The sequence below is a fragment of the Pseudophryne corroboree genome, unplaced genomic scaffold (genome assembly GCF_028390025.1).
Source record: "Pseudophryne corroboree isolate aPseCor3 unplaced genomic scaffold, aPseCor3.hap2 scaffold_350, whole genome shotgun sequence".
In the NCBI taxonomy this organism is placed as follows: domain Eukaryota; kingdom Metazoa; phylum Chordata; class Amphibia; order Anura; family Myobatrachidae; genus Pseudophryne; species Pseudophryne corroboree.
This window is the reverse complement of record NW_026970011.1, coordinates 321,043-339,513: the sequence shown is the minus strand read 5'-3', so window position 1 is coordinate 339,513 and position 18,471 is coordinate 321,043. Positions and strand designations below refer to the sequence as shown.

The window sequence follows — 18,471 nt, the reverse complement described above, 5'->3', positions numbered from 1 at the left end:
AAACAAACTACATTGTCACCATAAGAGCAATACAAAATGTACAAGTGATATATTAAAATCATCTTTCCAGCTTGAATTTCAATGATGCATTGGGGCAACGATTTTGTGAGAAACATCTTCACCCTTAAATAAAGATTTTCTTAATTCCTTACCTGTGTGCTAATTAGATATCACCTTGTTTTCACATTAAACAGACTTCCACATGAGAAAGCAGCAAGGATGCAGTGGCGTTAATGTTTCCTGGTGTCAACCTGTATTATTTCAGTAGATATTGAAATGAGGATACATCTTGCTGCCTTTCCAATGAAGCAAGTTTAATTTAGTAATAGGTGAAAAACCATCCCTACAAATATGTTAATCAGATACTTGGCTTTGTGGACACTTTTCAGAGAACAAATTAGTTAGCATAAAAATAAAGCCAGAAAATGAAGAGCTGTTTAAACACTCAATTGGATTTTTCTGCCAGCATATTTCTTTTTCTCTGCAACCCACTGCCAAATTGTGCTTCCTAGCTGTTTTTATAAAATCACTGAATCAAATCTAACTCTGATTACATCAGAGAAGGCCAGGTACCCTACACCATAACAGGGGGTTTGAAATTTTGACTTGTCTACTTAAAGATCACCAAAATCTGATAACAAGGTCAATTAAATCCCTGGGTGGGATTGAACAACCAACCTTTTGGTTAATAGCCTTACACACTAACTGATTGCACCACAGCTACACTTAGCAAAAGTACATACTGACAAAGGCTAATAAGCATTCATCTAGAACGATTCCTAGAAACATTTTAAAAAGTCAATAATGTGGAGAGTTTTTGTAAGATGTTTCTTCCATCAACCAATGAAGAAACACATTGGTACTTTCCCATGATAAGTGAGTGCTTCAGGACCTCTTGCACTTACATGTGCAGCAGAGTACTGTAATGGAAGCATGCTGGGTCCGTAACCCAGAGGTAGGCAGATTGAAACTATCCTCTGCTATATGCATTTTTTTTTGTTAATTAAAGTAATCCAAAACTGGGATTGATATTTTTGCTCTTTTATTTTTACTTAAAGTACAATAACTTTTACCATTTTAATTTGTTTTAATAGTATATTGACAGTATTGTTTTCTTTCAAAAATCCACTTAATTTTCTTTACCCGATTATTAAAATGGTAATTGACAAAAACAAACTACATTGTCACCAGAAGAGCAATACAAAATGTACAAGTGATATATTAAAATCATCTTTCCAGCTTGAATTTCAATGATGCATTGGGGCAACGATTTTGTGAGAAACATCTTCACCCTTAAATAAAGATTTTCTTAATTCCTTACCTGTGTGCTAATTAGATATCACCTTGTTTTCACATTAAACAGACTTCCACATGCGAAAGCAGCAAGGATGCAGTGGCGTTAATGTTTCCTGGTGTCAACCTGTATTATTTCAGTAGACATTGAAATGAAGATGCATCTTGCTGCCTTTCCAATGAAGCAAGTTTAATTTAGTAATAGGTGAAAAACCATCCCTACAAAGGTGTTAATCAGAGACTTGGCTTTGTGGACACTTTTCAGAGAACAAATTTGTTAGTATAAAAATAAAGCCAGAAAATGAAGAGCTGTTTAATCACTCAATTGGATTTTTCTGCCAGCATATTTCTTTTTCTCTGCAACCCACTGCTAAATTGTTCTTCCTAGCTGTTTTTATAAAATCACTGAATCAAATCTAACTCTGATTACATTAGAGAAGGCCAGGTACCCTACACCATAACAGGGGGTTTGAAATTTTGACTTGTCTACTTAAAGATCACCAAAATCTGATAACAAGGTCAATTAAGTCCCTGGGTGGGATTGAACCACCAACCTTTTGGTTAATAGCCTTACACACTAACTGATTGCGCCAAAACAACACTTTGCAAAAGAACATACTGACAAAGGCTAATAAGCATTCATCTAGAACGATTCCTAGAAACATTTTAAAAAGTCAATAATGTGGAGAGTTTTTGTAAGATGTTTCTTCCATCAACCAATGAAGAAACACATTGGTACTTTCCCATGATAAGTGAGTGCTTCAGGACCTCTTGCACTTACATGTGCAACAGAGTACTGTAATGGAAGCATGCTGGGTCCATAACCCAGAGGTAGGCAGATTGAAACTATCCTCTGCTATATGCATTTTTTTTTGTTAATTAAAGTAATCCAAAACTGGGATTGATATTTTTGCTCTTTTATTTTTACTTAAAGTACAATAACTTTTACCATTTTAATTTGTTTTAATAGTATATTGACAGTATTGTTTTCTTTCAAAAATCCAATTAATTTTCTTTACCCGATTATTAAAATGGTAATTGACAAAAACAAACTACATTGTCACCAGAAGAGCAATACAAAATGTACAAGTGATATATTAAAATCATCTTTCCAGCTTGAATTTCAATGATGCATTGGGGCAACGATTTTGTGAGAAACATCTTCACCCTTAAATAAAGATTTTCTTAATTCCTTACCTGTGTGCTAATTAGATATCACCTTGTTTTCACATTAAACAGACTTCCACATGCGAAAGCAGCAAGGATGCAGTGGCGTTAATGTTTCCTGGTGTCAACCTGTATTATTTCAGTAGACATTGAAATGAGGATGCATCTTGCTGCCTTTCCAATGAAGCAAGTTTAATTTAGTAATAGGTGAAAAACCATCCCTACAAAGGTGTTAATCAGAGACTTGGCTTTGTGGACACTTTTCAGAGAACAAATTTGTTAGTATAAAAATAAAGCCAGAAAATGAAGAGCTGTTTAATCACTCAATTGGATTTTTCTGCCAGCATATTTCTTTTTCTCTGCAACCCACTGCTAAATTGTGCTTCCTAGCTGTTTTTATAAAATCACTGAATCAAATCTAAACATCAGAGAAGGCCAGGTACCCTACACCATAACAGTGGGTTTGAAATTTTGACTTGTCTACTTAAAGATCACCAAAATCTGATAACAAGGTCAATTAAGTCCCTGGGTGGGATTGAACCACCAAACTTTTGGTTAATAGCCTTACACACTAACTGATTGCGCCACAGCAACACTTTGCAAAAGTACTTACTGACAAAGGCTAATAAGCATTCATCTAGAATGATTCCTAGAAACATTTTAAAAAGTCAATAATGTGGAGAGTTTTTGTAAGATGTTTCTTCCATCAACCAATGAAGAAACACATTGGTACTTTCCCATGATGAGTGAGTGCTTCAGGATCTCTTGCACTTACATGTGCAGCAGAGTACTGTAATGGAAGCATGCTGTGTCCATAACCCAGAGGTAGGCAGATTGAAACTATCCTCTGCTATATGCATTTTTTTTTGTTAATTAAAGTAATCCAAAACTGGGATTGATATTTTTGCTCTTTTATTTTTACTTAAAGTACAATAACTTTTACCATTTTAATTTGTTTTAATAGTATTGTTTTCTTTCAAAAATCCTATTAATTTTCTTTACCCGATTATTAAAATGGTAATTGACAAAAACAAACTACATTGTCACCAGAAGAGCAATACAAAATGTACAAGTGATATATTAAAATCATCTTTCCAGCTTGAATTTCAATGATGCATTGGGGCAACGATTTTGTGAGAAACATCTTCACCCTTAAATAAAGATGTTCTTAATTCCTTACCTGTGTGCTAATTAGATATCACCTTGTTTTCACATTAAACAGACTTCCACATGAGAAAACAGCAAAGATGCAGTGGCGTTAATGTTTCCTGGTGTCAACCTGTATTATTTCCGTAGATATTGAAATGAGGATGCATCTTGCTGCCTTTTCAATGAAGCAAGTTTAATTTAGTAATAGGTGAAAAACCATCCCTACAAAGATGTTAATCAGATACTTGGCTTTGTGGACACTTTTCAGAGAACAAATTTGTTATCATAAAAATAAAGCCAGAAAATGAAGAGCTGTTTAATCACTCAATTGGATTTTTCTGCCAGCATTTTTCTTTTTCTCTGTAACCCACTGCTAAATTGTGCTTCCTAGCTGTTTTTTTTTTATAAAATCACTTAATCAAATCTAACTCTGATTACATCAGAGAAAGCCAGGTACCCTACACCATAAGAGGGGGTTTGCAATTTTGACTTGTCTACTTAAATATTACCAAAATCTGATCACAAGGTCAATTACGTCCCTGGATGGGATTGAACCACCAACCTTTTGATTAATAGCTGAACACACTAACCGATCGCGCCACAGAGACACTTTGCATGGGGCATGCAAAAATTGAGATAAAACTCAGTTTTGCTCCTCTCCACGGAAATCTTTAATAAAAGGCGAAATATTTGTTAGTTCTGAAGAGAAACCAGAGCATGACCAAGATTCCACCTGTCTCCTGAGTGCCATGCCAGCAGTTCTCATTCAGCTCAAAGTGAGCACCCAATTTGAATGAAAGAAAGCAGATTTCTCACCAGGCTTCCCCTTGCTATAAACATGGTTTGTACTCTTTTCCATGTGCTCCCAGATCTTTCAAACAATTAGTGTGGTCAAGAAAGTTCTGTTTGAAAAGAAACAAACATTTACTGTCATTTCTATGCAAATGAGCTTACATTAAAGCACACTCGTTCTATCTTTAAACCAATAAAATAAAACCCCAATAAGATGGGGCATGCAAAAATTGAGATAAAACTCAGTTTTGCTCCTCTCCACGGAAATCTTTAGTAAAAGGCGAAAGATTTGTTCGTTCTGAAGAGAAACCACAGCATGACCAAGATTCTACCTGTCGCCTGAGTGCCATGCCAGCAGTCCTCATTCAGCTCAAAGTGAGCACCCAATTTGAAAGAAAGAAAGCAGATTTCTCACCAGGCTTCCCCTTGCTATAAACATGGTTTGTACTCTTTTCCATGTGCTCCCAGATCTTTCAAGCAATTAGTATAGTCAAGAAAGTTCTGTTTGAAAAGAAACAAACATTTACTGTCATTTCTACGCAAATGAGCTTACATTAAAGCACACTCGTTCTATCTTTAAACTGATAAAAGAAACCCCAATAAGACGGGGCATGCAAAAATTGAGATAAAACTCAGTTTTGCTCCTCTCCACGGAAATCTTTAGTAAAAGGCGAAAGATTTGTTCATTCTGAAGAGAAACCAGAGCATGACCAAGATTCCACCTGTCGCCTGAGTGCCATGCCAGCAGTCCTCATTCAGCTCAAAGTGAGCACCCAATTTGAAAGAAAGAAAGCAGATTTCTCACCAGGCTTCCCCTTGCTATAAGCATGGTTTGTACTCTTTTCCATGTGCTCCCAGATCTTTCAAGCAATTAGTATGGTCAAGAAAGTTCTGCTTGAAAAGAAACAGACATTTATTGTCATTGTTATGCAAATAAACTTACATTAAAGCTAACAAGAAAGCACACTCGTTCTGTCTTTAATCCGATAAAAGAAACCCCAATAATATGGGGCATGCAAAAATTGAGATAAAACTCAGTTTTGCTCCTCTCCACGGAAATCTTTAGTAATAGGCGAAAGATTTGTTCGTTCTGAAGAGAAACCAGAGCATGACCAAGATTCCACCTGTCGCCTGAGTGCCGTGCCAGCAGTCCTCATTCAGATCAAAGTGAGCGCCCAATTTGAAAGAAAGCAGATTTCTCACCTGTCTTCTCCTTGCTATAAGCATGGTTTGTACTGTATTCCATGTGCTCCCAGATCTTTCAAGCAAGTAGCATGGTCAAGAAAGTTCTGTTTGAAAAGAAACAAACATTTACTGTAATTTCTATACAAATGAGCTTACATTAAAGCACACTCATTCTATCTTTAAACCGATAAAAGAAACCCCAAAAAGATGGGGCATGCAAAAATTGAGATAAAACTCGGTTTTGCTCCTCTCCACGGAAATCTTTAGTAAAAGGCGAAAGATTTGTTCGTTCTGAAGAGAAACCAGAGCATGACCAAGATTTTTATCTGAAAATATGTGTTCTCCCTGCAGTTGTTGTCCCCAGATGAGAGTTCCCTTGTGCTGCCTCAGTTGAATCTCCTTTACTTGACAGGGGGATGCTCGAGCAGCGACCCTCCCCAGCTCTAGCCCAACTCCTACTTACCTGCCAGGTGAGATACTATGATCATGAAGGTGCTTCTCCCAGGGCAAGGCTCACCCATTGCACTCTGGGTGTGCTGCTTCTGCGGTTTCCCCAAATGTGGGAAACTTGACTGCATAATTTGTGTTTCCCCTGGTCGGCTCTCGTATAATTCAGATCTCTTTGTCTCAGGTCTCTCTCCAGCCTAGTTTGCTGTCTGTTTCTACTTCTCTTTTCTTGAGCCGCTCCCTTCTATGCCCTTGCGCACTATCCTGACTTCTCCCGTCTGCTTACTTCGTGCCTTCCAACGCACAATGCAAACTACAGGTAGTGCTGCAGGACCCACACCCTTTTACTTGCCTTACAGAGCGTCTCTGGAGCAGTTACAGTGCCCAGCTGCTGCAAGAAATCAGCTTGAATGCTTCAGGGGCTGGGGAATAGCCAACATGAGCCCCACACCGAAGGAGGGTGGAGGTGTGTAATGCGAACTAATGGTCATCCAAGCGCCGCAAAAGGCCGCCATGCCCTGCACGCCCCTTGTCTCTTTTCATATGCAGACGAGGGTTGAAGCCAACTTTGACCCACTGTTTGGATGACATCACCATATGCAAATCCATCTGCTGCAGGCCTTCCCCCAGGAATGCTTGCACTAGTTGTTGCATTTGGTTTGTTGTTTGGGGGTGCTTCAGTATTAGGCAGCCTTCTGCCCTCCCATGTTCATCTGAAAATATGTGTTCTCCCTGCAGTTGTTGTCCCCAGATGAGAGTTCCCTTGTGCTGCCTCAGTTGAATCTCCTTTACTTGACAGAGATGTGCCTGAGCAGCGGCCCTCCCCAGCCCTATCCCAAATCATACTTATTTTGCATAGGCGATACCATGGTCATGAAGATTGTTCTCCCAGGGTGAGGTTCATTCATTGCATTCTGGGTATGCTGACCCCTGTGATTTCCCCAAATGTGGGAAACTCGACTGCATTATTTGTGGTAGTGGGGGACTGTGTTTGTGCTTTCCTCTGGTCAGCTCTGGTAAAAATCAGATTTCTTTATCTCAGATCTTCCTCTAGCCTTGTTCTTCTTTCGAGAGTTCCCTTGTGCTGCCTCAGTTGGATCTCTTTCACTTGACAGGGGGGTGCCCGAGCAGCGACCCTCCCCAGCTCTAGCCCAACTCCTACTTACCTGCCAGGTGAGATACTATGATCATGAAGGTGCTTCTCCCAGGGCAAGGCTCACCCATTGCACTCTGGTTGTGCTGCCCCTGTGATTTCCCCAAATGTGGGAAACTTGACTGCATAATTTGTGTTTCCCTTGGTCGGCTCTCGTATAATTCAGATCTCTTTGTCTCAGGTCTCTCTCCAGCCTAGTTTGCTGTCTGTTTCCACTTCTCTTTTCTTGAGCCGCTCCCTTCTATGCCCTTGCGCACTATCCTGACTTCTCCCGTCTGCTTACTTCGTGCCTTCCAACGCACAATGCAAACTACAGGTAGTGCTGCAGGGCCCACACCCTTTTACTTGCCTTACAGAGCAGCTCTGGAGCAGTTACAGTGCCCAGCTGCTGCAAGAAATCAGCTTGAATGCTTCAGGGGCTGGGGCATAGCCAACATGAGCCCCACACCGAAGGAGGGTGGAGGTGTGTAATGCGAACTAGGGGTCATCCAAGCGCCGCAAAAGGCCGCCATGCCCTGCACGCCCCTTTTCTCTTTTCATATGCAGACGAGGGTTGAAGCCAACTTTGACCCACTGCTTGGATGGCATCACCATATGCAAATCCATCTGCTGCAGGCCTTCCCCCAGGAATGCTTGCACTAGTTGTTGCATTTGGTTTGTTGTTTGGGGGTGCTTCAGTATTAGGCAGCCTTCTGCCCTCCCATGTTCGTCTGAAAATATGTGTTCTCCCTGCAGTTGTTGTCCCCAGATGAGAGTTCCCTTGTGCTGCCTCAGTTGAATCTCCTTTACTTGACAGAGATGTGCCTGAGCAGCGGCCCTCCCCAGCCCTATCCCAAATCATACTTATTTTGCATAGGAGAGACCATGGTCTTGAAGATTGTTCTCCCAGGGTGAGGTTCATTCATTGCATTCTGGGTATGCTGACCCCTGTGATTTCCCCAAATGTGGGAAACTCAACTGCATTATTTGTGGTAGTGGGGGACTGTGTTTGTGCTTTCCTCTGGTCAGCTCTGGTAAAAGTCAGATTTCTTTGTTTCAGTTCTTCCTCTAGCCTTGTTCTTCATTCGAGAGTTCCCTTGTGCTGCCTCAGTTGGATCTCCTTCACTTGACAGGGGGGTGCCCGAGCAGCGACCCTCCCCAGCTCTAGCCCAACTTCTACTTACCTGCCAGGTGAGATACTATAATCATGAAGGTGCTTCTCCCAGGGCAAGGCTCACCCATTGCACTCTGGATGTGCTGCCCCTGCGATTTCCCCAAATGTGGGAAACTTGACTGCATAATTTGTGTTTCCCCTGGTCGGCTCTCGTATAATTCAGATCTCTTTGTCTCAGGTCTCTCTCCAGCCTAGTTTGCTGTCTGTTTCCACTTCTCTTTTCTTAAGCCGCTCCATTCTATGGCCTTGCGCACTATCCTTACTTCTCCCGTCTGCTTACTTTGTGCCTTCCAATGCACAATGCAAACTACAGGTAGTGCTGCAGGGCCCACACCCTTTTACTTGCCGTACAGAGCAGCTCTGGAGCTGTTACAGTGCCCAGCTACTGCAAGAAATCAGCTTGAATGCTTCAGGGGCTGGGGCATAGCCAACATGAGCCCCACACCAAAGGAGGGTGGAGGTGTTTAATGCGAACTAGGGGTCATCCAAGCGCCGCAAAAGGCCGCCATGCCCTGCACGCCCCTTTTCTCTTTTCATATGCAGACGAGGGTTGAAGCCAACTTTGACCCACTGCTTGGATGACATCACCATATGCAAATCCATCTGCTGCAGGCCTTCCCCCAGGAATGCTTGCACTAGTTGTTGCATTTGGTTTGTTGTTTGGGGGTGCTTCAGTATTAGGCAGCCTTCTGCCCTCCCATGTTCATCTGAAAATATGTGTTCTCCCTGCAGTTGTTGTCCCCAGATGAGAGTTCCCTTATGCTGCCTCAGTTGAATCTCCTTTACTTGACAGAGATGTGCCTGAGCAGCGGCCCTCCCCAGCCCTATCCCAAATCATACTTATTTTGCATAGGAGATACCATGGTCATGAAGATTATTCTTCCAGTGTGAGGTTCATTCATTGCATTCTGGGTATGCTGACCCCTGTGATTTCCCCAAATGTGTGAAACTCGACAGCATTATTTGTGGTAGTGGGGGACTGTGTTTGTGTTTTCCTCTGGTCAGCTCAGGTAAAAGTCAGATTTCTTTGTCTCAGATCTTCCTCTAGCCTTGTTCTTCTTTCGAGAATTCCCTTGTGCTGCCTCAGTTGGATCTCCTTCACTTGACAGGGGGGTACCCGAGCAGCGACCCTCCCCAGCTCTAGCCCAACTCCTACTTACCTGCCAGGTGAGATACTATGATCACGTAGGTGCTTCTCCCAGGTCAAGGCTCACCCATTGCACTCTGGGTGTGCTGCTCCTGCGATTTCCCCAAATGTGGGAAACTTGACTGCATAATTTGTGTTTCCCCTGGTCGGCTCTCGTATAATTCAGATCTCTTTGTCTCAGGTCTCTCTCCAGCCTAGTTTGCTGTCTGTTTCCACTTCTCTATACTTAAGTGCCTTCCAATGCACAATGCAAACTACAGGTAGTGCTGCAGGGCCCACACCCTTTTACTTGCCGTACAGAGCAGCTCTGGAGCTGTTACAGTGCCCAGCTGCTGCAAGAAATCAGCTTGAATGCTTCAGGGGCTGGGGCATAGCCAACATGAGCCCCACACCGAAGGAGGGTGGGGGTGTTTAATGCGAACTAAGGGTCATCCAAGCGCCGCAAAAGGCCGCCATGCCCTGCATACCCCTTTTCTCTTTGCATATGCAGATGAGGGTTCCAGCCAACTTTGGCCCACTGCTTGGATGACATCACCGTATGCAAATCCGTCTTCTGCAGAACTTCCCCCAGGAATGCTTGTACTAGTTGTTGCATTTGGTTTGTTGTTTGGGGGTGCTTCAGTATTAGGCAGCCTTCTGCCCTCCCATGTTCATCTGAAAATATGTGTTCTCCCTGCAGTTGTTGTCCCCAGATGGGAGTTCCCTTGTGCTGCCTCAGTTGAATCTCCTTTACTTGACAGAGATGTGCCTGAGCAGCGGCCCTCCCCAGCCCTATCCCAAATCATACTTATTTTGCATAGGAGATACCATGGTCATGAAGATTGTTCTCCGAGGGTGAGGTTCATTCATTGCATTTTGGGTATGCTGACCCCTGTGATTTCCCCAAATGTGGGAAACTCGACTGCATTATTTGTGGTAGTGGGGGACTGTGTTTGTGCTTTCCTCTGGTCAGCTCTGGTAAAAGTCAGATTTCTTTGTCTCAGATTTTCCTCTAGCCTTGTTCTTCTTTCGAGAGTTCCCTTGTGCTGCCTCAGTTGGATCTCCTTCACTTGACAGGGGGGTACCCGAGCAGCAGCCCTCCCCAGCTCTAGCCCAACTCCTACTTACCTGCCAGGTGAGATACTATGATCATGAAGGTGCTTCTCCCAGGGCAAGGCTCACCCATTGCACTCTGGGTGTGCTGCTCCTGCGATTTCCCCAAATGTGGGACACTTGACTGCATAATTTGTGTTTCCCCTGGTCGGCTCTCGTATAATTTAGATCTCTTTGTCTCAGGTCTCTCTCCAGCCTAGTTTGCTGCCTGTTTCCACTTCTCTTTTCTTGAGCCGCTCCCTTCTATGCCCTTGCGCACTATCCTGACTTCTCCCGTCTGCTTACTTTGTGCCTTCCAACGCACAATGCGAACTACAGGTAGTGCTGCAGGGCCCACACCCTTTTACTTGCCATACAGAGCAGCTCTGGAGCTGTTACAGTGCCCAGCTGCTGCAAGAAATCAGCTTGAATACTTCAGGGGCTGGGGCATAGCCAACATGAGCCCCACACCGAAGGAGAATGGAGGTGTTTAATGCGAACTAGGGGTCATCCAAGCGCCGCAAAAGGCCGCCATGCCCTGCATAACCCTTTTCTCTTTTCATATGCAGATGAGGGTTCCAGCCAACTTTGGCCCACTGCTTGGATGACATCACCGTATGCAAATCCGTCTTCTGCAGACCTTCTCCCAGGAATGCTTTTACTAGTTGTTGCATTTGGTTTGTTGTTTGGGGGTGCTTCAGTATTAGGCAGCCTTCTGCCCTCCCATGTTCATCTGAAAATATGTGTTCTCCCTGCAGTTGTTGTCCCCAGATGAGAGTTCCCTTGTGCTGCCTCAGTTGAATCTCCTTTACTTGACAGAGATGTGCCTGAGCAGCGGCCCTCCCCAGCCCTATCCCAAATCATACTTATTTTGCATAGGAGATACCATGGTCATGAAGATTGTTCTCCCAGGGTTAGGTTCATTCATTGCATTCTGGGTATGCTGACCCCTGTGATTTCCCCAAATGTGGGAAACTCAACTGCATTATTTGTGGTAGTGGGGGACTGTGTTTGTGCTTTCCTCTGGTCAGCTCTGGTAAAAGTCAGATTTCTTTGTCTCAGATCTTCCTCTAGCCTTGTTCTTCTTTCGAGAGTTCCCTTGTGCTGCCTCAGTTGGATCTCCTTCACTTGACAGGGGGGTGCCCGAGCAGCGACCCTCCCCAGCTCTAGCCCAACTCCTACTTACCTGCCAGGTGAGATACTATGATCATGTAGGTGCTTCTCCCAGGGCAAGGCTCACCCAATGCACTCTGGGTGTGCTGCCCCTGCGATTTCCCCAAATGTGGGAAACTTGACTGCATAATTTGTGTTTCCCCTGGTCGGCTCTCATATAATTCAGATCTCTTTGTCTCAGGTCTCTCTCCAGCCTAGTTTGCTGTCTGTTTCCACTTCTTTTTTCTTAAGCCCCTCCCTTCTATACCCTTGTGGACAATCCTGACATCTCCTCCTGTCTGCTTACTTTGTGCCTTCCAATGCACAATGCAAACTACAGGTAGTGCTGCAGGGCCCACACCCTTTTACTTGCCTTACAGAGCAGCTCTGGAGCTGTTACAGTGCCCAGCTGCTGCAAGAAATCAGCTTGAATGCTTCAGGGGCTGGGGCATAGCCAACATGAGCCCCACACCGACGGAGGGTGGAGGTGTTTAATGCAAACTAAGGGTCATCCAAGCTCCGCAAAAGGCCGCCATGCCCTGCATACCCCTTTTCATATGCAGATGAGGGTTCCAGCCAACTTTGGCCCACTGCTTGGATAACATCACCGTATGCAAATCCGTCTTCTGCAGACCTTTTCCCAGGAATGCTTGTACTAGTTGTTGCATTTGGTTTGTTGTTTGGGGGTGCTTCAGTATTAGGCAGCCTTCTGCTCTCCCATTTTCATCTGAAAATATGTGTTCTCCTTGCAGTTGTTGTCCCCAGATGAGAGTTCCCTTGTGCTGCCTCAGTTGAATCTCCTTTACTTGACAGAGATGTGCCTGAGCAGCGGCCCTCCCCAGCCCTATCCCAAATCATACTTATTTTGCATAGGAGATACCATTATCATGAAGATTGTTCTCCGAGGGTGAGGTTCATTCATTGCATTTTGGGTATGCTGACCCCTGTGATTTCCCCAAATGTGGGAAACTCGACTGCATTATTTGTGGTAGTGGGGGACTGTGTTTGTGCTTTCCTCTGGTCAGCTCTGGTAAAAGTCAGATTTCTTTGTCTCAGATTTTCCTCTAGCCTTGTTCTTCTTTCGAGAGTTCCCTTGTGCTGCCTCAGTTGGATCTCCTTCACTTGACAGGGGGGTACCCGAGCAGCAACCCTCCCCAGCTCTAGCCCAACTCCTACTTACCTGCCAGGTGAGATACTATGATCATGAAAGTGCTTCTCCCAGGGCAAGGCTCACCCATTGCACTCTGGGTGTGCTGCTCCTGCGATTTCCCCAAATGTGGGACACTTGACTGCATAACTTGTGTTTCCCCTGGTCGGCTCTCGTATAATTTAGATCTCTTTGTCTCAGGTCTCTCTCCAGCCTAGTTTGCTGCCTGTTTCCACTTCTCTTTTCTTGAGCCGCTCCCTTCTATGCCCTTGCGCACTATCCTGACTTCTCCCGTCTGCTTACTTTGTGCCTTCCAACGCACAATGCGAACTACAGGTAGTGCTGCAGGGCCCACACCCTTTTACTTGCCTTACAGAGCAGCTCTGGAGCTGTTACAGTGCCCAGCTGCTGCAAGAAATCAGCTTGAATACTTCAGGGGCTGGGGCATAGCCAACATGAGCCCCACACCGAAGGAGAATGGAGGTGTTTAATGCGAACTAGGGGTCATCCAAGCGCCGCAAAAGGCCGCCATGCCCTGCATAACCCTTTTCTCTTTTCATATGCAGATGAGGGTTCCAGCCAACTTTGGCCCACTGCTTGGATGACATCACCGTATGCAAATCCGTCTTCTGCAGACCTTCTCCCAGGAATGCTTTTACTAGTTGTTGCATTTGGTTTGTTGTTTGGGGGTGCTTCAGTATTAGGCAGCCTTCTGCCCTCCCATGTTCATCTGAAAATATGTGTTCTCCCTGCAGTTGTTGTCCCCAGATGAGAGTTCCCTTGTGCTGCCTCAGTTGAATCTCCTTTACTTGACAGAGATGTGCCTGAGCAGCGGCCCTCCCCAGCCCTATCCCAAATCATACTTATTTTGCATAGGAGATACCATGGTCATGAAGATTGTTCTCCCAGGGTTAGGTTCATTCATTGCATTCTGGGTATGCTGACCCCTGTGATTTCCCCAAATGTGGGAAACTCAACTGCATTATTTGTGGTAGTGGGGGACTGTGTTTGTGCTTTCCTCTGGTCAGCTCTGGTAAAAGTCAGATTTCTTTGTCTCAGATCTTCCTCTAGCCTTGTTCTTCTTTCGAGAGTTCCCTTGTGCTGCCTCAGTTGGATCTCCTTCACTTGACAGGGGGGTGCCCGAGCAGCGACCCTCCCCAGCTCTAGCCCAACTCCTACTTACCTGCCAGGTGAGATACTATGATCATGTAGGTGCTTCTCCCAGGGCAAGGCTCACCCAATGCACTCTGGGTGTGCTGCCCCTGCGATTTCCCCAAATGTGGGAAACTTGACTGCATAATTTGTGTTTCCCCTGGTCGGCTCTCATATAATTCAGATCTCTTTGTCTCAGGTCTCTCTCCAGCCTAGTTTGCTGTCTGTTTCCACTTCTTTTTTCTTAAGCCCCTCCCTTCTATACCCTTGTGGACTATCCTGACATCTCCTCCTGTCTGCTTACTTTGTGCCTTCCAATGCACAATGCAAACTACAGGTAGTGCTGCAGGGCCCACACCCTTTTACTTACCTTACAGAGCAGCTCTGGAGCTGTTACAGTGCCCAGCTGCTGCAAGAAATCAGCTTGAATGCTTCAGGGGCTGGGGCATAGCCAACATGAGCCCCACACCGACGGAGGGTGGAGGTGTTTAATGCAAACTAAGGGTCATCCAAGCACCGCAAAAGGCCGCCATGCCCTGCATACCCCTTTTCTCTTTTCATATGCAGATGAGGGTTCCAGCCAACTTTGGCCCACTGCTTGGATAACATCACCGTATGCAAATCCGTCTTCTGCAGACCTTTTCCCAGGAATGCTTGTACTAGTTGTTGCATTTGGTTTGTTGTTTGGGGGTGCTTCAGTATTAGGCAGCCTTCTGCTCTCCCATTTTCATCTGAAAATATGTGTTCTCCCTGCAGTTGTTGTCCCCAGATGAGAGTTCCCTTGTGCTGCCTCAGTTGAATCTCCTTTACTTGACAGAGATGTGCCTGAGCAGCGGCCCTCCCCAGCCCTATCCCAAATCATACTTATTTTGCATAGGAGATACCATTATCATGAAGATTGTTCTCCCAGGGTGAGGTTCATTCATTGCATTCTGGGTATGCTGACCCCTGTGATTTTCCCAAATGTGGGAAACTCGACTGCATTATTTGTGGTAGTGGGGGACTGTGTTTGTGCTTTCCTCTGGTCAGCTCTGGTAAAAGTCAGATTTCTTTGTCTCAGATCTTCCTCTAGCCTTGTTCTTCTTTCGAGAGTTCCCTGGTGCTGCTTCAGTTGGATCTCCTTCACTTCACAGGGGGGAACCCGAGCAGCGACCCTCCCCAGCTCTAGCCCAACTCCTACTTACCTGCCAGGTGAGCTGCTCTGTAAGGCAAGTAAAAGGGTGTGGGCCCTGCAGCACTACCTGTAGTTCGCATTGTGCGTTGGAAGGCACAAAGTAAGCAGACGGGAGAAGTCAGGATAGTGCGCAAGGGCATAGAAGGGAGCGGCTCAAGAAAAGAGAAGTGGAAACAGGCAGCAAACTAGGCTGGAGAGAGACCTGAGACAAAGAGATCTAAATTATACGAGAGCCGACCAGGGGAAACACAAATTATGCAGTCAAGTGTCCCACATTTGGGGAAATCGCAGGAGCAGCACACCCAGAGTGCAATGGGTGAGCCTTGCCCTGGGAGAAGCACCTTCATGATCATAGTATCTCACCTGGCAGGTAAGTAGGAGTTGGGCTAGAGCTGGGGAGGGCTGCTGCTCGGGTACCCCCCTGTCAAGTGAAGGAGATCCAACTGAGGCAGCACAAGGGAACTCTCGAAAGAAGAACAAGGCTAGAGGAAAATCTGAGACAAAGAAATCTGACTTTTACCAGAGCTGACCAGAGGAAAGCACAAACACAGTCCCCCACTACCACAAATAATGCAGTCGAGTTTCCCACATTTGGGGAAATCACAGGGGTCAGCATACCCAAAATGCAATGAATGAACCTCACCCTCGGAGAACAATCTTCATGACCATGGTATCTCCTATGCAAAATAAGTATGATTTGGGATAGGGCTGGGGAGGGCCGCTGCTCAGGCACATCTCTGTCAAGTAAAGGAGATTCAACTGAGGCAGCACAAGGGAACTCCCATCTGGGGACAACAACTGCAGGGAGAACACATATTTTCAGATGAACATGGGAGGGCAGAAGGCTGCCTAATACTGAAGCACCCCCAAACAACAAACCAAATGCAACAACTAGTACAAGCATTCCTGGGGGAAGTTCTGCAGAAGACGGATTTGCATACGGTGATGTCATCCAAGCAGTGGGCCAAAGTTGGCTGGAACCCTCATCTGCATATGAAAAGAGAAAAGGGGTATGCAGGGCATGGCGGCCTTTTGCGGCGCTTGGATGACCCTTAGTTCGCATTAAACACCCCCACCCTCCTTCGGTGTGGGGCTCATGTTGGCTATGCCCCAGCCCCTGAAGCATTCAAGCTGATTTCTTGCAGCAGCTGGGCACTGTAACAGCTCCAGAGCTGCTCTGTACGGCAAGTAAAAGGGTGTGGGCCCTGCAGCACTACCTGTAGTTTGCATTGTGCATTGGAAGGCACTTAAGAATAGAGAAGTGGAAACAGACAGCAAACTAGGCTGGAGAGAGACCTGAGACAAAGAGATCTGAATTATACGAGAGCCGACCAGGGGAAACACAAATTATGCAGTCAAGTTTCCCACATTTGGGGAAATCGCAGGAGCAGCACACCCAGAGTGCAATGGGTGAGCCTTGCCCTGGGAGAAGCACCTACGTGATCATAGTATCTCACCTGGCAGGTAAGTAGGAGTTGGGCTAGAGCTGGGGAGGGTCGCTGCTCGGGTACCCCCCTGTCAAGTGAAGGAGATCCAACTGAGGCAGCACAAGGGAATTCTCGAAAGAAGAACAAGGCTAGAGGAAGATCTGAGACAAAGAAATCTGACTTTTACCTGAGCTGACCAGAGGAAAACACAAACACAGTCCCCCACTACCACAAATAATGCTGTCGAGTTTCACACATTTGGGGAAATCACAGGGGTCAGCATACCCAGAATGCAATGAATGAACCTCACACTGGGAGAATAATCTACATGACCATGGTATCTCCTATGCAAAATAAGTATGATTTGGGATAGGGCTGGGGAGGGCCGCTGCTCAGGCACATCTCTGTCAAGTAAAGGAGATTCAACTGAGGCAGCATAAGGGAACTCTCATCTGGGGACAACAACTGCAGGGAGAACACATATTTTCAGATGAACATGGGAGGGCAGAAGGCTGCCTAATACTGAAGCACCCCCAAACAACAAACCAAATGCAACAACTAGTGCAAGCATTCCTGGGGGAAGGCCTGCAGCAGATGGATTTGCATATGGTGATGTCATCCAAGCAGTGGGTCAAAGTTGGCTTCAACCCTCGTCTGCATATGAAAAGAGAAAAGGGGCGTGCAGGGCATGGCGGCCTTTTGCGGCGCTTGGATGACCCCTAGTTCGCATTAAACACCTCCACCCTCCTTTGGTGTGGGGCTCATGTTGGCTATGCCCCAGCCCCTGAAGCATTCAAGCTGATTTCTTGCAGTAGCTGGGCACTGTAACAGCTCCAGAGCTGCTCTGTACGGCAAGTAAAAGGGTGTGGGCCCTGCAGCACTACCTGTAGTTTGCATTGTGCATTGGAAGGCACAAAGTAAGCAGACGGGAGAAGTAAGGATAGTGCGCAAGGCCATAGAATGGAGCGGCTTAAGAAAAGAGAAGTGGAAACAGACAGCAAACTAGGCTGGAGAGAGACCTGAGACAAAGAGATCTGAATTATACGAGAGCCGACCAGGGGAAACACAAATTATGCAGTCAAGTTTCCCACATTTGGGGAAATCGCAGGGGCAGCACATCCAGAGTGCAATGGGTGAGCCTTGCCCTGGGAGAAGCACCTTCATGATTATAGTATCTCACCTGGCAGGTAAGTAGAAGTTGGGCTAGAGCTGGGGAGGGTCGCTGCTCGGGCACCCCCCTGTCAAGTGAAGGAGATCCAACTGAGGCAGCACAAGGGAACTCTCGAATGAAGAACAAGGCTAGAGGAAGAACTGAAACAAAGAAATCTGACTTTTACCAGAGCTGACCAGAGGAAAGCACAAACACAGTCCCCCACTACCACAAATAATGCAGTTGAGTTTCCCACATTTGGGGAAATCACAGGGGTCAGCATACCCAGAATGCAATGAATGAACCTCACCCTGGGAGAACAATCTTCAAGACCATGGTCTCTCCTATGCAAAATAAGTATGATTTGGGATAGGGCTGGGGAGGGCCGCTGCTCAGGCACATCTCTGTCAAGTAAAGGAGATTCAACTGAGGCAGCACAAGGGAACTCTCATCTGGGGACAACAACTGCAGGGAGAACACATATTTTCAGATGAACATGGGAGGGCAGAAGGCTGCCTAATACTGAAGCACCCCCAAACAACAAACCAAATGCAACAACTAGTGCAAGCATTCCTGGGGGAAGGCCTGCAGCAGATGGATTTGCATATGGTGATGCCATCCAAGCAGTGGGTCAAAGTTGGCTTCAACCCTCGTCTGCATATGAAAAGAGAAAAGGGGCGTGCAGGGCATGGCGGCCTTTTGCGGCGCTTGG

At 45.7% G+C, this 18,471-nt stretch overlaps 22 non-coding genes and 5 pseudogenes across 22 annotated transcripts; 16 read left to right on the top strand and 11 right to left on the bottom strand.

Moving 5' to 3' along the window:
* Positions 1-4,213: 4,213 nt before the first annotated feature.
* On the bottom strand, positions 4,214-4,328 carry LOC135020744 (U5 spliceosomal RNA). Its single transcript, XR_010218098.1, has one exon. It is a non-coding gene; the product is annotated as a U5 spliceosomal RNA (small nuclear RNA).
* Positions 4,329-4,603: 275 nt separating this feature from the next.
* LOC135020732 (U5 spliceosomal RNA) lies at positions 4,604-4,719 on the bottom strand. The gene has a single exon (XR_010218085.1). It is a non-coding gene; the product is annotated as a U5 spliceosomal RNA (small nuclear RNA).
* Positions 4,720-4,993: 274 nt separating this feature from the next.
* On the bottom strand, positions 4,994-5,109 carry LOC135020723 (U5 spliceosomal RNA). Its single transcript, XR_010218077.1, has one exon. It is a non-coding gene; the product is annotated as a U5 spliceosomal RNA (small nuclear RNA).
* Positions 5,110-5,395: 286 nt separating this feature from the next.
* Positions 5,396-5,511, bottom strand: LOC135020727 (U5 spliceosomal RNA). Its single transcript, XR_010218081.1, has one exon. It is a non-coding gene; the product is annotated as a U5 spliceosomal RNA (small nuclear RNA).
* Positions 5,512-5,781: 270 nt separating this feature from the next.
* On the bottom strand, positions 5,782-5,897 carry LOC135020713 (U5 spliceosomal RNA). Its single transcript, XR_010218067.1, has one exon. It is a non-coding gene; the product is annotated as a U5 spliceosomal RNA (small nuclear RNA).
* A 144-nt stretch (positions 5,898-6,041) lies between these two features.
* On the top strand, positions 6,042-6,204 carry LOC135020624 (U1 spliceosomal RNA). The gene has a single exon (XR_010218012.1). It is a non-coding gene; the product is annotated as a U1 spliceosomal RNA (small nuclear RNA).
* A 671-nt stretch (positions 6,205-6,875) lies between these two features.
* Positions 6,876-7,039, top strand: LOC135020415 (U1 spliceosomal RNA). Its single transcript, XR_010217843.1, has one exon. It is a non-coding gene; the product is annotated as a U1 spliceosomal RNA (small nuclear RNA).
* Positions 7,040-7,191: 152 nt separating this feature from the next.
* LOC135020639 (U1 spliceosomal RNA) lies at positions 7,192-7,354 on the top strand. Its single transcript, XR_010218023.1, has one exon. It is a non-coding gene; the product is annotated as a U1 spliceosomal RNA (small nuclear RNA).
* Positions 7,355-8,025: 671 nt separating this feature from the next.
* LOC135020380 (U1 spliceosomal RNA) lies at positions 8,026-8,189 on the top strand. Its single transcript, XR_010217809.1, has one exon. It is a non-coding gene; the product is annotated as a U1 spliceosomal RNA (small nuclear RNA).
* A 152-nt stretch (positions 8,190-8,341) lies between these two features.
* LOC135020627 (U1 spliceosomal RNA) lies at positions 8,342-8,504 on the top strand. The gene has a single exon (XR_010218015.1). It is a non-coding gene; the product is annotated as a U1 spliceosomal RNA (small nuclear RNA).
* Positions 8,505-9,175: 671 nt separating this feature from the next.
* On the top strand, positions 9,176-9,339 carry LOC135020541 (U1 spliceosomal RNA). The gene has a single exon (XR_010217965.1). It is a non-coding gene; the product is annotated as a U1 spliceosomal RNA (small nuclear RNA).
* Positions 9,340-9,491: 152 nt separating this feature from the next.
* On the top strand, positions 9,492-9,654 carry LOC135020625 (U1 spliceosomal RNA). Its single transcript, XR_010218013.1, has one exon. It is a non-coding gene; the product is annotated as a U1 spliceosomal RNA (small nuclear RNA).
* Positions 9,655-10,269: 615 nt separating this feature from the next.
* LOC135020370 (U1 spliceosomal RNA) lies at positions 10,270-10,433 on the top strand. Its single transcript, XR_010217800.1, has one exon. It is a non-coding gene; the product is annotated as a U1 spliceosomal RNA (small nuclear RNA).
* Positions 10,434-10,585: 152 nt separating this feature from the next.
* On the top strand, positions 10,586-10,727 carry LOC135020591 (U1 spliceosomal RNA; annotated as a pseudogene).
* Positions 10,728-11,419: 692 nt separating this feature from the next.
* Positions 11,420-11,583, top strand: LOC135020760 (U1 spliceosomal RNA). The gene has a single exon (XR_010218113.1). It is a non-coding gene; the product is annotated as a U1 spliceosomal RNA (small nuclear RNA).
* A 152-nt stretch (positions 11,584-11,735) lies between these two features.
* LOC135020655 (U1 spliceosomal RNA) lies at positions 11,736-11,877 on the top strand (annotated as a pseudogene).
* A 688-nt stretch (positions 11,878-12,565) lies between these two features.
* On the top strand, positions 12,566-12,729 carry LOC135020395 (U1 spliceosomal RNA). The gene has a single exon (XR_010217824.1). It is a non-coding gene; the product is annotated as a U1 spliceosomal RNA (small nuclear RNA).
* Positions 12,730-12,881: 152 nt separating this feature from the next.
* On the top strand, positions 12,882-13,023 carry LOC135020658 (U1 spliceosomal RNA; annotated as a pseudogene).
* A 692-nt stretch (positions 13,024-13,715) lies between these two features.
* LOC135020759 (U1 spliceosomal RNA) lies at positions 13,716-13,879 on the top strand. Its single transcript, XR_010218112.1, has one exon. It is a non-coding gene; the product is annotated as a U1 spliceosomal RNA (small nuclear RNA).
* Positions 13,880-14,031: 152 nt separating this feature from the next.
* LOC135020654 (U1 spliceosomal RNA) lies at positions 14,032-14,173 on the top strand (annotated as a pseudogene).
* A 695-nt stretch (positions 14,174-14,868) lies between these two features.
* Positions 14,869-15,032, top strand: LOC135020365 (U1 spliceosomal RNA). The gene has a single exon (XR_010217795.1). It is a non-coding gene; the product is annotated as a U1 spliceosomal RNA (small nuclear RNA).
* Positions 15,033-15,418: 386 nt separating this feature from the next.
* On the bottom strand, positions 15,419-15,560 carry LOC135020590 (U1 spliceosomal RNA; annotated as a pseudogene).
* Positions 15,561-15,712: 152 nt separating this feature from the next.
* On the bottom strand, positions 15,713-15,876 carry LOC135020369 (U1 spliceosomal RNA). The gene has a single exon (XR_010217799.1). It is a non-coding gene; the product is annotated as a U1 spliceosomal RNA (small nuclear RNA).
* A 615-nt stretch (positions 15,877-16,491) lies between these two features.
* LOC135020584 (U1 spliceosomal RNA) lies at positions 16,492-16,654 on the bottom strand. The gene has a single exon (XR_010217995.1). It is a non-coding gene; the product is annotated as a U1 spliceosomal RNA (small nuclear RNA).
* A 152-nt stretch (positions 16,655-16,806) lies between these two features.
* LOC135020556 (U1 spliceosomal RNA) lies at positions 16,807-16,970 on the bottom strand. Its single transcript, XR_010217970.1, has one exon. It is a non-coding gene; the product is annotated as a U1 spliceosomal RNA (small nuclear RNA).
* Positions 16,971-17,641: 671 nt separating this feature from the next.
* LOC135020626 (U1 spliceosomal RNA) lies at positions 17,642-17,804 on the bottom strand. The gene has a single exon (XR_010218014.1). It is a non-coding gene; the product is annotated as a U1 spliceosomal RNA (small nuclear RNA).
* Positions 17,805-17,956: 152 nt separating this feature from the next.
* On the bottom strand, positions 17,957-18,120 carry LOC135020379 (U1 spliceosomal RNA). The gene has a single exon (XR_010217808.1). It is a non-coding gene; the product is annotated as a U1 spliceosomal RNA (small nuclear RNA).
* Positions 18,121-18,471: the final 351 nt, after the last annotated feature.